The sequence below is a fragment of the Monodelphis domestica genome, chromosome 1 (assembly GCF_027887165.1).
Source record: "Monodelphis domestica isolate mMonDom1 chromosome 1, mMonDom1.pri, whole genome shotgun sequence".
NCBI lineage: Eukaryota > Metazoa > Chordata > Mammalia > Didelphimorphia > Didelphidae > Monodelphis > Monodelphis domestica.
The window spans coordinates 267,636,430-267,649,741 of record NC_077227.1 but is presented as its reverse complement, the minus strand read 5'-3'; positions in this window follow the sequence as shown (position 1 = coordinate 267,649,741).

The window sequence follows — 13,312 nt, the reverse complement described above, 5'->3', positions numbered from 1 at the left end:
GTTACTCGCCTACTCAATAATCTCCAATGGCTTTGTATTGCCTCTAGAGACAAATAATCTCCTCAAATTGGTTTTTAAAACCCTTTTTCAATCTGGCCCAGCCTATTTTTCCAGTGTTTTGACACATTACCTCCCTTTCCACAATCTGTGATCTGGCCAGACTGGTCTTATTAGCTACCTGCATCTCTAAGGGAAATTGGAACATGAGCTATGTTTTATACAATAATCTTATTCCCTATGGCTGTTAATCAGGGTTATGTGGGTACCACAAAATACTTAGGAATACCTAACTTCTCTTTACTGAATTCCCAATCCAGCAAAGCCATAAGGGAAACCTAAACTGGGAGCCCAGGGAAATCACCTGCCTAGGTGAATAAATACCAAAGAAAAGTACAATGAAAGACAGTGGCCAATTAGGTGTTCATGGAGATTGAATATGCTATTTGGGATTTGTGAGACCTTTTCTTCCACTGGGCATGTGATAGAACATGGAGTCTTGAGTTTTATGTCCTCTGTTCATTGCCCCCTTACTTTCTCCACTTCCATCTATTCATAGATGAAAAAGTAAGACAGAGAAAAATTATGGCCACCAAAAATCATCCCTTTTGTCTTTATTCAAGCATGCTGAGGCCATCATTTTCTCTAAACACCCTTTCTGTATGTTTGACTTGGATTCTAAGTTCATGAAGGCAAAGAATAATTTTAGGCAGCATTACAGCACCTAGCTGCACATAGTAGAGATGTAATTGTTCAATAACCTAGAACAGTGGTTCTCAACCTTTCTAATGCTGTGACCCCGCAATACAGTTCCTCCTGTTGCAGTGACCCCAAACCAAAAAATTATTTTGGTGGCTACTTCAAAACTATAATTTTGTTACAGTTATGATTTGGAATGTAAATACCTGATATGCATTATGTATTCTCATTGTTACAAATTGAGAGGTTGAGAACAGCTGACCTAGAACATCAAGTCATCAAATTATCATGTTTATCTTCATATTTCCCTCAAACCTAACACAACATTTTGCACAGGATGGGCATTTAATAAATGGTTTTTGAACCTATTGATTAATGAATTGATGTAATATGTACTCATTTTAGACTCTAAACAGTGATAGTTGGGGGTGCTCTTGGGGCTCATTTCTGCCAGCTTTAGACTAGTAATTAACAATAAGCAAGTAAGTCCCCCAGCATATTACACACCTACATTTCCTGATTTGTTGAGCTGGCTATGGGATGGCCAACTCCACTTGTGTCCATCCCCTCTTTTTTATTTTTATTTTTAATTTTATTTAATTAGTTAATTTAGAACATTATTCCTTGGTTACAAGAATCATATTCTTTCCCTACCCTTCCCCACCCCCTCCCATAACTGATGCCCAATTCCACTGGGTTTTACATGTGTCCTTGATCAGAACCTATTTCCATGTTGTTGATGTTTGCACTAGGGTGATTGTTTAGAGTCTATATCCTCAATCATATCCCCTTGACCCATGTCATTAAGCAGTTGTTTTTCTTCTGTGTTTCTACTCCCACAGTTTTTCCTTTGAATGTGGATAGTGTTCTTTCTTGTAAATCCCTCCAAGTTGTTCAGGGTCATTGCATTGCCACTAATGGAGGAGTCCATTACATTCGATTGTACCACAGTGTATCAGTCTCTGTGTACAATGTTCTCCTGGTTCTGCTCCTTTCGCTCTGCATCAATTCCTGGAGGTTGTTCCAGTTCACATGGAATTACTCCAATTCATTATTCCTTTGGGCACAATAATATTCAATCACCAACATATACCACAATTTGTTCAGCCATTCCCCAATTGAAGGGCATCCCCTTATTTTCCAATTTTGGGCTACCACAAAGAGCGCAACTATGAATATTCTTGCACAAGTCTTTTTCCTTATTATCTCTTTGGGGTACAAACCCAGCAGTGCTATGGCTGGATCAAAGGGCAGACAGTCTTTTATAGCCCTTTGGGCATAGTTCCAAATAACCCTCCAGAATGGTTGGATCAATTCATAATTCCAACAGCAATGAATTAATGTCCCAAGTTTGCCACATCTCCATCCCCTCTTCACATACACACACACACACACACACACACATTCAAAACTATAAGCAGGATGACTCTTCTGTCCTTCCCCTACCCTTTACACACAACAATATCCAACATATATCAATTATGCCCTTGCTTCCAAGTATTTCCTCCAGACTCAATGAAGACTACACTTAAAGGAGTGATGACAAGGTGTGGACAGGGTTTAAAACTGAGTGGAACAATTTGTCATTGTTTGTATATTATTTTTTCTTTCCAACTCCTTCCTTTTGTACTTTGAGCTTCACATTTGCATCACATTGAACAATGGATGCCTTTGCCCACAGTAATATCAGTAAAAGTAAGAAGGAAGCACTCAAAAGCATCCATATATCCAGGGAAAACTTGTCTTCCTCTCTACCCTCCACCCCACTCCTTCCCTCCTCCTCCCCCCAACCTGCAAATAGGCTTAGATAATAGCACAGTGCTGGCCCACCGCAGAGGCAATGGCTTCAAGAACTAATAGGAAACACCCCTGGGAAATTTCCTTTCATCACTTTTACCTCCCGGTTCTTCCACCTCCTGCTGTCCTGTCATCCATCACTTCCTCTCTTCCCTCTCCCTCTGCCCCTTATGAATTCCCATCTCTCCTCTGTTACAGCCCTTGGTTTGCCATTCTGGAATGACTGTACGTACCTTCCCTCCCTCCCTCCCTCTCTCCCTCTCTCCCTCCTTCCCTCCCCCCCCCTCTCTCTCTCAACAAAAAATAGGTCATTCCAATGAGCAAAAAATCTAAAATAAGGATTAGTAGATAGGAAGATCAAAGGCCTGCTTTGGATTTAAGTGAATTAAGCTTCAGTAACTTACATAGTAGAATTGATATTTGCTCTACAATCATCCACTGCCCTTCATCTAACCCCTAGAAAGCATGTCACTTAAAAGATAGCTGGATTACCGAAAACAAAGCAGAGACAACACACAACCAGCAAACACTAACATATCAGATATCTTATTCCAAGGCACACTTAGTAGCTTGAGCACAGTTAAAAAAAAATAAGTCATAGAATTATTTAACTCTTGGATAGCACTAGATTTGTCTACCATATAGGGCAAATATACACCGAAAGTATCTTCTACCATCCAAATAGATTATTGTTGTCAGGTTCCAGAGTACTTGGGGACCTTTCCAATGATTTTCCACCAAAATTATCAACATTCAGGCCCAAAACAATAGTTATCTACCCTGAAACCTCAGCTCCAGGTGCTTCTAGGAACAATTCAATTAAAGCCCAAGACTCTTTGCTGAATCCACATTTTTTCTCCAGTTACAAGTCTTTTCAAAAAGACAAGGATGGAGCCTATTAACCTTTTTTGTGTCATAGATCCCTTTGACAGTCCATTTAAACCTATGAACTGCCTCTCAGAATAAGATTTCCAGATATTCAAAATAAAGCATACATGTTGACAAAGGAACAAATTATATTGAAATAAAAGATGTAATTTCCCCTCCCTGCTCCCCACCAAAGAATAAGGGATAGGCCTGACTTGGGCTGGTAGGTATCCTGTTAGTTTCAACATTGGCATAAAATGAGGCATTATTAAACGGTTAAAAAAAAAAAGAGATTTACTCAACCCTACTATAGAAAAGATATTCAACAAAGACACTATTAAATTAGCCTTTAGTTCAGGTAAATATGGAACCTCAGTTCTCTATATCAAAATGTGTCTGGATAGCAAGGCAGAGTGTGGTGACTCTAAGACAGTTTCTGTGTTGGGATAAAATGAAGCATTATTAAACATGACCACCCATATGATGGGTCTTTTTATGTCCTTTTGACAACCTGGAAGCCACATCAATGCAGTCAAAGGCCACCAAACAAGAGAAATACAATTTGAGCCTTGTCCCACCCCTTGATCCCATCAAATCCCAAATAGTCTCACCATCCAAGTTGACATACTTTCTGAAACCTCTCTATGGACCCCTCTGGGATTGTGGATTCCAGATTAAGAACCCTTGACCTGGCACCTGGCAACCCAGAATAGTTTCAGCCACTCTCAGGTAAATAGAAAGAGATAATCACTGAGGATTGCCAGTAGTCCCTCTGCCAATACCGTAGTGCCAATACTAATAAGGAAGGAGGGTCTTGTTTCATGACCTGTTGAAAAGAATAATATCTAATCCCAAAACCTGGGACAATAGAAATTAATAGTTATCACTCAATTAGGGGAAAGGGCAAGTGCTGATTACAGTAAAAGCAGTAGCCACCATGTCTAAGGCTAGTTTTTTACCTTTATGGAGTTAATTAAGGTGAACTTCAATAAAACTTTAAATCTTTTTCTTTTAAAGAACTACAAACTATACTTCAGAATGTGTTAGATTGGGAGGATTATCCAAACACAATCCTTCCTTGCTTAGGAAAGCCAAGAAGCTAAGACTAAAAATTAGAGTGGGACTTTAGTAATCAATTCTGAACCCTTAATTTTACATATGAAGAAACTGAGGCCCAGATGATATAAATGATTTATCCAAGGTAGTGATACTACCAGAATTCTCTGACTCCAAATCTAGTCATCTTTCTCTACCAAGTTGCTTTCCATGTCTTTCAAATTTAACTTGTCCAAAATGGAATTTATCATTTTCCTCCCATCCTCCTGAGCAATTCAGTCCTTCTTGTCTCCCCTGTTTCTATCAGTGGAATTATTATTCTCATGGGTTATCCAAGTTCACAATCCAGGAGCCATTTTTGACACCTTGCACTCCCTAATCCTCTGCATCCATCAGTTACCAAGCCCTGTTGATAATTACCCCTGCTATACAGCTTACATTTGTAAACCCTATTCAGATCCCCTACTGCCATCCTAGGTCATATTCTCATTCTCTCAGCAACTCTGTTGTAATTCACTCCTAAATGCTCTCTTCACCTTCTGTCTCATCCCTTTCCAATTCTACATATTTCATATCTCTTCACATCAATCTCCTAATTTCAATCCCATATATCCCCTGATCAAGAACTCTTGCTGGCTCCATGGTGTTCATTAATAAAAACCAAATTCCTTAGCCTGGAATTCAATAGGAACTAAAAATCAGGCTTTAGCAAACCTTTTTGACATCTTCATATGACCATATTACTATGGGCTCCTTCGAGAGCAAGAATCTTTCATCGTTTCATAGATTTCAAAAGGACTGTAAAACTTGGCTGAGCAAAATATATATCTTTATTTTCACAAACCTCTAACTGAAATTTAGCCTTTTCCTTCAATATTTAAAAACATTCTGAGAAGGGCTCCAAATATTTCATTAAGACCACCAAAAAGATCCATGTCATATAAAACTATTAGGAACCTCTGCTCTCTGGAAAACATCAAGATATGATGGAAAAAGCACTTAGCTGAGAGTCAGGAACCTTGGGTTCTAGTCCCAGCGCTGTCCCTAAGTAACTATGAGATCTAAAACAAGTCACTTAACTTACTTGAACCTCAGTTGCCTTATGTGTCAAATGAGGAGCTTTACTTACATGATATTTAATGTTTCTCCAAAATATAAAAGTCTAGGATTGTGTGCTGTTCAAACTCGACTACCTACTCCTAGTTTCCTTACATATGTCCCCTAGCTCTGTACTTTTCTCCCTACTCTCTGTTCTATCCAGAATACACTAGAACCTTCCATCTTTGCCTTTTGAAAACTTTCCTATATAACCTTCAAAACCTAGTCCCAATATTATTTCTTTAATACAACCTTCTCTTTTTCCATTTAGCTGGAAAAATTTTTTCACCCTGGAACTGAACGCTTATGTACTTTAATTCAGATCTTTTTTTGAAGTTATTTGTATAGGTCATCCTGCCTCCTCTGGAGGCACTGACCACTTTTTATATTACTTCATATCTCCTTTACTTCATCACCATATTTGGCTTATCACCTTAAACTTAAATACATAATAAATGTTTGTTGAAAGAAACAAAATCTGAGATAGTGATGCACAAATTATTGATAAAATTTCTACCATATAATTATATTTTTCTTTCCATTTAATCTGATGAGAAGCAGAGCAAAAAGAAAAAAAAAGAAGAAGAAATCCCACTACTAAACATTCAGCAACTGAATGTAACAAGCCTTCTGCCCTGGCTTTGAAACTCTGACCCAAAAGATAAGACATATACCAAAAAAATAAATAAATGGACCAGCAGACAAGTTCGCGTTATTTCAGAAGTTGGTCTTTGGAGTATATACAACCACCAAGCCGAAGGATAAATCCACCTCCTTCCTCTGGTACAGACGGGATTGCCATTGTTAAAATAAACATACTGTTCTGTGGAGCTGATAGGTTTGTTTTGTTAAATCTTGGGCAGAGTTCCCTTGCCCTATGATCTCCCTGATGTTTTTGGAGCCTGTGTTGCTGTCTAGCAGCAGGGTGTATTTTTCTATCCTATAGTGCAAGTAGATGCAGCTGTCTAGAGCTGATTTATAGGAGGAAGTCACCAAGAGAAGGCCAAAGAACCTTCCATGACCCAATTGCTTTATTTCCGCTTCCCAGTTCACCACTACCATGGGAACTTCTAGGAGTTCTCGGGATCATCAGGAACAGGGATTTCATTTAACATTACCTTCCAAAGGAACTCATCCAAAGCTTGTTACTTCCAATGATGATTTTTTTTCCTTCTGTGGTTAATTTTATTTTTATTTCATTTGCTTTTTTCCATCCTTCTTATCCTTCTTGCTCTAGTGATGTATGATTTTATTTCTCAACTTTCCCTTTCATTGGCAAGAAGTCTTTCAGGAGAGGGAAGGAAGAGATGAAATGGAAAACAGGAATGGAAATTTTCTCCAATGGGCAGAAAGAGAGGGCAAAATATTGGAAGGGTTGGACAAGACAAACTCTAAGATCCTTCCAAGTCCTAATCTACCATAGTGAATCTATTATGTGTATTATCATATTTTCCTACTCTTCCATGAGGAATAATAGTAATCTTAAGATATTTACATACTGCTTTAAAACTTACAAAAATCCCTTCTTCTGATAGGCAAATACCCCACTTTGCAGATGAGAAAGCTGAGACTCAGAGAAAGATCAAGATTTACCTAAAGTCACATATCAATAAATAACTATGATAGGATTTGAACCCAGGTCATCTGACCCCAAAATCAAGGCTTCTTATACTACATTTGGGATTCTTAAACTTTCTTTGTGCCATGGACCCTGTTTTGCAAATGATGATATTCTCAGAACAATGTTTATTTAAAATATACAAAATTTTAAAACACAAAATAAAAGTCAAATATATTGAAACACCTCCTTTTCTCCACCATGTTGCCACTCAATATTAGACATATATTATCTATATATGCACATATATTGTATATCCTGTCTATATATGTATGCAAGTGAAAGGGAAGGGAGAGATGGAATAGAAAACAGGAATGGAAATTTTCTCTAATGGGTAAAATCATACACATATGCATATATATATATACATGTAGCTAGATAGATGTAATATGTGCTATATATGTTATGTATGTCTAATATTGAATAGCAACATGATATGTGCATATATAATGTTGAAGAAAGAGGTCAAGCTGATCCTATTGTAAATAAGGACTTGGACATTTAGTCCAACCCCTATAAGCAAACATTAACACATTGGCTCCTGCAATTCCCCAAGTGGAAGAGCCCAGGGAGCCTGCTTCTAAGAAAGTCTTGATGATATAATGGAAGCCTTTGGAGTATCTCTTGGCATTCTATAGCTGGTTCCAGTCTACTAATCACATGGTCAAGAAGAGCTTCCTTTTGAGGCTCAGAGTCAGAAATGGGGGGAAAGAATGAGGGGAAGGAAGTCCATTTAAAAGCCACTAGCCAACCAAACCCTCTTAAACTTCTCTTTTCAGTTAATTCCTGCCTGATCTAATTCTAGTGGAAAGAGGGAAACAATGCTATAAAGGAGAGAAGCCTTAGATCTTCCTTTCCCATTCAGACCTCAGTTCTACACCTCAGTGCTGGTTCTTTCATTTTAGGTGAAGAAAACGAGAGGCTATCACCACGTGAATTTCTATAGGTCTTAAGGAAATACTGGATTGGAGTCCGTGCCAAAGTTTATAACCAGCTAGACCAATGTTAAAGTCCAGAAGAGCAAGCCTTGGGAACTCAGTCCAGCAGTAACTGAGAAGAGGACTTAACCAATACTGCTGCCACATTTGAATTGGTGGGATCAATGCTATGAAGAAAATGTATAAAGTCTGAGCCCACTCTCCCCAGAGGGAAAAAAAAGTAGTATAGAGATAACTTTCCCCAAGATGTTGGGAGAATACTTCCTGTTACAGCTTCAAAGTAAGTACCCATTTATAAAAGTATATTGATGTTAATTGATTAAAATAAAATTGAACTTCTAGTTACTGATGGCTATTAGTAGAAGTAAACCACAGCAGACTGAGAGCTCAAGCTGATAGCTCAAGCTGATAACAATAGATGGGAGCATCCTAACCACTCAGGGAGAATGCTAGAACCCTCAGGAAGAGCTGTAGACAGCTTTGCTCTGGGAGAATGAGACACTGAATTATGATTTCCCATGGTGTCATACAAAAAAATCCTTTACCACTTTTCAATTCCTTTAACTTTTGTGCTATGACAGAGGCTAGTTGAGCTGTTCTTCTTTATCATAAAAGGAAGGGAAAGCAAGGGAGAAACAAGTATTTATTAAGCACCTACTATGTTCTAGGCGCTGTGCTGGGCACTTTACAAATATTATCTTATTGGATCCCCCCAAACCTTTTGTGATGCAATTGCTATTGTTATCCAGGGTTTACAGATAAGGAAAATGAAGTTGCTAGAAAATGACTGAGACTGAACTAGAATACAATAATATATCTTCCTTCCCCTTGACAATAATAATGATAGCATTGATATAAGTTGAAGTTTGCAAAGCACTTAACATATACATTTTCATTTGATACTCAAAACCACTCTGCAGAAACATACCATTATATGGTATTGAAATGGGTCTTGCTCAATGACATGTGTAAAACCCAGAGGAATTGCCCGTCAGTTACAGAAGGGGAGTTGAGGGAGGGTAGAGAAAGAACATGAACCTTGTAACCATGGGAAAATATTCTAAATTAATTAAATAAATTTTTCAAAGAAAAGAAAGATAACTTTATCCTCAGTTTCTAGATGGAAAAACTAAAGTTGAGAAATCCTACTGCATAGAATCACCCAGAGAGTAAGTGCTGAGATAGGCTTGAACTCGGGTACTGCTGTCCCTAGGATTAGGATCTATCTAGAATCAAGGAAACATTCAGAAATTTTTCCCATAAAAAAGAATGTTTCCAATAGTTGTTATACTTTGGGTTTTGCAAACCTAAAAATGATATATCCTATGCTGTTATTATGTTTTCAGTATTTTTCCATATAAATGTAAAACTGTTATTTGTGAAGTGGAGTGTGTGCCTATGGATTGGAAACAATCCAGAGAGTATGGGAAGAAAACACTACAGCTTCTATTTCCTTTTTTTAATCTAAGAAAAGAAAAAAATAAGATTTAGTAATATTTAACCTCTGAGAAGAAAGTTAAGGGAAGAACATTTCAAAAGGAATTAGTCATAAGCAAAAACAAATCCTAAAATCAGAGAGGAAATTGTGAAGAGGGAAAGAAAGAAAAGAAAAGATTCTGTAATTGGGTTCAGGGAGAGAGGAAGAAAGGAGGAGCAGAGAAATGAAAACAATTACAGCAAGCAGAGAATATTGGTACTGAGCACAGTCCTGGCTCACAACCCTCTTCCTTCTTTGCAAAGAGGAGGTAGGGAGCAAAGAGATAAGAAAGCATAAGGTGATAGGATGAAGGAAAATACACAATTAAGGGTCATAATTATGAATGTGAAATATGATGAACTCCCCCATAAAACAAAAGAGAACAAAAGAGCAATGTGTTGTTTGCCTTAAACACAAAACATAAAGAGATCCACAGTAAAAAAAGGTGTTTGAGAAAAATCTATTAGGTTTTAACTAAAGGAGCAGCAATCATGATCTTAGAGAATAGGAAAAGTAAACTTAACTAAAAAAAGAAATAAACATGGAAGCTATATTTTGCTAAAAGGTACAATGGATAATGAATTATTTCAATACTTAATAGGTGTACAAATTGGTATAGAATTTAAATAATTAAAAGAAAAGTTAAGTTACAGAGAAATACATAATAAAAAAGTACAATAGTGGGGGACTCAATGTAACCCCTTTCAAAGATAGAAAAATCTAAATTTTAAAAAATTAAAAAGAAGCTAAAGATAATTTTTAAATTATATGTCTGGTTTTTGAATGGTAATAGAAAGTATTGTTCTCAGCAATACATATGGCACTTTCACAAAAATTGACTATGTATTAAGGTATAAAAAATAAAAAGAAAGAATATTTAATAATAATAATTTAATAAAGAATGAAGTAAGCAGAATGCAACAATATTATAAAGAAAAACAACTTTGAAAAAATAGGAGTTCTGACCAACACAAGGACTAACCACGATTCCAGAGTACTTTTTTTAAAACTCTTATCAATTGTCTTAGAATAATACTGTCTATTGGTTCCAAGGCAAAAGAGTGTTAAGAGCTAGGCAAAAATATTTAATATTATTATTAATATGTAATGTAATATTAAATAATATTATTTATTATATTGTTATTTTATATAGTATATGTTATATATGTATATATGTAATATATTATATATAAATATTATTAAAATATTTAATAATAATAAGTATTCACAGTGGTCCCTTAATTTGGTCTATATATCAGATAATTGTGTGTCATATATAGTACTAGAGAGATTGTGAAGATGGACAGTGCCACCTTTGTTCATTCACTCACCTCCATCATATAGATATGTATCATATGAATTCTATAGTCATTCATATAATCCATATTAAATGAATTTGTAAGTTACAATATCCAACTTTAATTGACATAACTTTTGCACAATGGACATGCTGCTTTAAAAGACATCTGCAACGAAAATGTAAATTGAAGATAATCCCAATAACATGAACACAAGTCAACAAGGAAATGGCAGCTCTGAAACTTCTTATTTCCTAAGTATGAGTTCTTCATCAGTCAAATTATGTGGAGGGGAAATGATGATCTAATCAGGATGAAAAGATGTCAACCAAAAGCAATCAGAATTGCAAGAAGAGTGCTCAAAATATAAATGAACATTCACCAACACTAATGATGAGCATTGTCCTATACGAATCTTGAGATATTATGTTTATAGAAAGCCATCATGATTAGTAAGACCTTAAAAATTGAGAGGGTTTTTTTGCTTAAGACAATGTTAGTTTTCAAGTATGAAAATCCTCATGACTGATCCTTTTTTAAAACTTCGAAATGGTTTTTCTTAACCTGTTCTTCAAAACAAATAATTTTATTGAATTTTGAAGCTGTTTTGTAAAATGTAACAACTTTTTATTAGTTTGCAAGAACAACTTATTATTATCAAATAATATAGCATTTGCTAACTGTATTTAAACAATAATCTTTGCCAAAATCATGGATGGGATTCTTAAAATGAATAACAATTTAATGAGCATAGGCAATGATATATACTTCTTTCATTTGGGCATGAATATCTTTTTTAAGTTTTGAGAGCAATAAAGCCAAGTACCAAAATAAACTGACCTCAGAACTAAACCTCAGAATTACTGTACCACACAGTATTATTCCAAGATTTGCAAAACTAATGAAATATAAGGGGCAGCTGGGTTGTTCAGTGGATTGAAAGCCAGGCCTAGAGACGGGAAGTCTTAGGTTCAAATCTGGCCTCAAACACTTCCCAGCTGTGTGACCCTGGGGAGGTCACTTGACCCCCATTGCCTAGCCCTTACCACTCTTCTGCCTTGGAACCAATACATAGTATTGCTTCTAAGGGGAAAGTAAGGGTTTTTAAAAAAAACTAATGAAACATATGCAATCTTAGTTCTCTCACTAAAAGAAATTAACAAGGATTTTTACAGTGTCAATAAAATAAAAAATATCTAAATATATTCAAATTTATCTATTCTTTTAACATCATATTTTATTCTATGTATTAATATAGTAGAACATTTATATACTTTTAAATAAATTCACATATGTTGGAAATGTGTACTCAAAATGTTCTTACTGTTAGAGATCCTCAATCAAAATAATTAGAGTCAATGGCTTAAGTAATACTACCACTTATAATCCCACTAATATAATACTACTTCTCTCACAACAACCCTATAAAGAAATTTGTGGATTACTAAAAAAAAAAGGTTTTAAAGTTTCCCCTCCTACATCGTGCCTTTATGCTAGGAGTGTACAAAATTCCTTGATAGAAACAACCATAAAAAAACTGTCTTCTGATTATAGTGCTCAAACACAACATATAACAGAATGGTGAATGTTCACTGGTTCTTACCATTGTTACTGGTTCTTACAGGATATCTTATGCCAAGTTTGAATGAAAGAAGGGCACTGAATCGATGGCAAGGGCCCCTAGCTATTCCTGTTTGAACATAATTCCATATAAGAATAATTCTCAATGGCTTTAATGGCCACTCCAAAAAGACTGATCTAACATTCCATATGAGTATTATTATGCCTCTTGTTGAAGAAGAAAGTAAGTTCCCGGGAGCCTAAGTGACTTGCTCTTACTCACCAATAGGAAGACTATCTGGAATGCAAAACTATGGCTTCTGATAAGTCCAGAATTCTTTCTACCTCTGCTTGACTTCCTTATCAACTTAAAAGACAGCAGAAATTGTCTTAAGGGATGAGAGTCAAGCCAGTAGCAGAATGGAGCATGAGGGACAGAAACAAGGAACTGATAAGCCCAAAGGAGGAATGGAGTTTAAAAGCATGAGAAATCAACCTGGTCTGAATGAGGTGACTTGGAGGATAGGGGCCACCTGGAAGAAGAAAGACAATGAAATGCAGGAAAGTGATAAACTTGCATTTCCTAGTTTTCCTTCAGTACTATAATTTATTTGTTGTTTTCTAAATTAGTGTTTATGCTAAACTGAAGCCATGGGACCAATTGAAACAAAATGATTTGCTTATATTTTGTTGTTCACACATTTAATTATTTAGGACAAGAATAATTAAATAATCCGATCTCTGGTTGCATTTACCCTACTAGATCTATGATTTCATTGGTATAGAGAACTCCTGGGGAAGGAGACTCTTCTCCAGCATCTAAGATCAGCATCCATAGTATTCCTTCCAACTGTGGGTGTAACCCAAGGCTCTGACCTGAGCTTTTCTTCTCTCCTTACTCTCTCGA